Source organism: Alligator sinensis, unplaced genomic scaffold (assembly GCF_000455745.1).
Source record: "Alligator sinensis unplaced genomic scaffold, ASM45574v1 scaffold33_1, whole genome shotgun sequence".
In the NCBI taxonomy this organism is placed as follows: Eukaryota; Metazoa; Chordata; order Crocodylia; family Alligatoridae; genus Alligator; species Alligator sinensis.
This window is the reverse complement of record NW_005842086.1, coordinates 835,786-838,091: the sequence shown is the minus strand read 5'-3', so window position 1 is coordinate 838,091 and position 2,306 is coordinate 835,786. Positions and strand designations below refer to the sequence as shown.

The following is a 2,306-nucleotide window of genomic DNA, read 5'->3' as shown; positions in this document are numbered from 1 at the left end:
TTTTTGGGTTTTAAGCAGGAGGTGTCAGAAAAGTTACCACAGGGATAACTGGCTTCTGGCAGCCAAGCGTTCATAGCGACGTTGCTTTTTGATCCTTTGATGTCGGCTCTTCCTATCATTGTGAAGCAGAATTCACCAAGCGTTGGATTGTTCACCCACTAATAGGGAATGTGAGCTGGGTTTAGACCGTCGTGAGACAGGTTAGTTTCACCCTACTGATGATGTGTTGTTGCAATAGTAATCCTGCTCAGTACGAGAGGAACCGCAGGTTCAGACATTTGGTGTATGTGCTTGGCTGAGGAGCCAATGGGGCGAAGCTACCATCTGTGGGATTATGACTGAACGCCTCTAAGTCAGAATCCCCCCTAAACGTAACGATACCGCAGCGCCGCGGAGCCTCGGTTGGCCCCGGATAGCCGGCCGCCCCCCGCCCGGGGGGCAGGCCCCGGTGTGGAGAGCCGTTCGTGGCGGGACCGGAGAGCGGTCGGAACGGAGCCGCCTCTCACCCGCAGCGCACCGCATGTTCGTGGGGAACCCGGTGCTAAATCATTCGTAGACGACCTGATTCTGGGTCAGGGTTTCGTACGTAGCAGAGCAGCTACCTCGTGGCCCCCCCCCCGGCGGCGGGCGGGGCCCCCCCCGGAGGATGGCGGGAGGGGGGGGAGGCGGGCAGGGGACCCTCCCGACGGGGGGTCTGGCCGCCTCCTCTTCCCTCCACCTCCCGCGCCCGAGTTGACCTGGCCCCCGGCGGGTGACTCGGCTGTGTGGGCAGGCTGGTGGCGGGGAGCTCCTCACCGGTCTCTCCCTCCCACAGACGTCGCCAGGGTTGATCTGGGCTCCCAAAAGCCACCCCTCCGGGGCCCCAAAGCCCCCATAGGCTGGCATGGGTTTGACCTGGTCTCCGGAATTCCTGCCGCCCGGACTTGAAGTCCCAATGCATCCCCGCGGGCGCAGGCACAGCCCCCGCGCAACCACCGGGGGCTTAAGCCTCGGAAAAGTGCCCCCCCGCACCGAGGCTTAAGCCTCCGTCACCTCCCCCCCACCCTTCCCCGGTTCCCCATGCCCCGAGGCACAAAAGGGCAGGCGGCCTACAGCACGCAGGATTCCCAGGCAGTCTCCCATCCAAGTACTAGCCGGGCCTGGGACTGCTTAGCTTCCAAGATCAGATGGGATCGAGTGCGATCAGCCTGGTCTGGCCATAGGCTGCAGGAAAAGGTAACGCGGGGGTCCACATAGGCTCACAGGGGGTGGACACGGTGCCTGGAAGTCCCCTCTGCAAGGCACAGGGTTGACACGGTGCCCGCAAGTCCTGATTGTGATGCAAGGGGCGGGCGGACCTGGGTAGCGGAAAAGCCCATCGGCATCCATGGGGTTGACCTGGGGACCAAGAATCCCCATAGGCATCCATGGGGTTGACATGCCGCCCGAAAATCCCCATCGGCATCCATGGGGTTGACCTGGGGAGCGAAAAAGCCCATGGGAATACATGGGGCTGACCTGGGGAGTGAAAATCCCCATTGGCATACATGGGGTTGACCTGGTGCCTGCCCCCCGCACGGAAGTCCGTATGAGGTTTTTGAAATGGGCCTTGCCCGGCCCTTCGATCCAGGGAGGCGGACACTTTTGGTGGTTCGCCCTGGTGCCTGGGCCAGGTGCCGCATCTACAATATTGCCAGGAAAGGTTCGCGGAGATTATTGGGGATGCGGTTTTCGGGACCCTAGATGCCCTTCTTTGGTTCCAGAAAGGTGGACAGAGGAATCTTCGGGGCACAACCATGCCGTATTCAGGGGCCAAAACTGAGTTTGGAGCCAGGTCAACGGGGACCTCCGGAAGGGGCCCAGAGAAGGTGGTCAGGCCAGGCGAGAGTTCCAGGAGCTCGGCCACAATTCCGGTTTCATCCCGGTCAAGGGCTCCGTGGCCAGGCAGGCCGGGGGCAGCTCCAAGGGCCCCGGCAGGGACCCGGGCCTCCAGGGTTGGAGCCCAGGGACCCCGGTGAGGGGTGGACGTCCCGGGCCGAGGCGGCGGGAGCCCAGGCAGGCCTCCATGGGGCAGGCCGGGCGGGAGTTCCAGGAGCCCGGCCACGATTCCGGGTTCGCCCCGGTGCCCTGCCCGGAGGCCGGGGAGGCCCGGGGGCCTTTGGCGGGGGCGGCAGGATGCTCCCTCGGGGGAGCCGAGCTGCCCTAAGGCCTGGGAGGGAGGCCTGGGGTCGACCTGGTGCCCGAGCACCGGCCCCGGAAGTCCGTATGAGGTTTGTGAAACGGGCCGTGCCCGGGCCTTCGCTCCAGGCGGGGGGACACTTTCGGCG

The 2,306-nt window shown here is 64.2% G+C and overlaps 1 pseudogene; it reads right to left on the bottom strand.

Moving 5' to 3' along the window:
- Window positions 1-1,085: 1,085 nt before the first annotated feature.
- LOC112550349 lies at window positions 1,086-1,204 on the bottom strand (annotated as a pseudogene).
- Window positions 1,205-2,306: the final 1,102 nt, after the last annotated feature.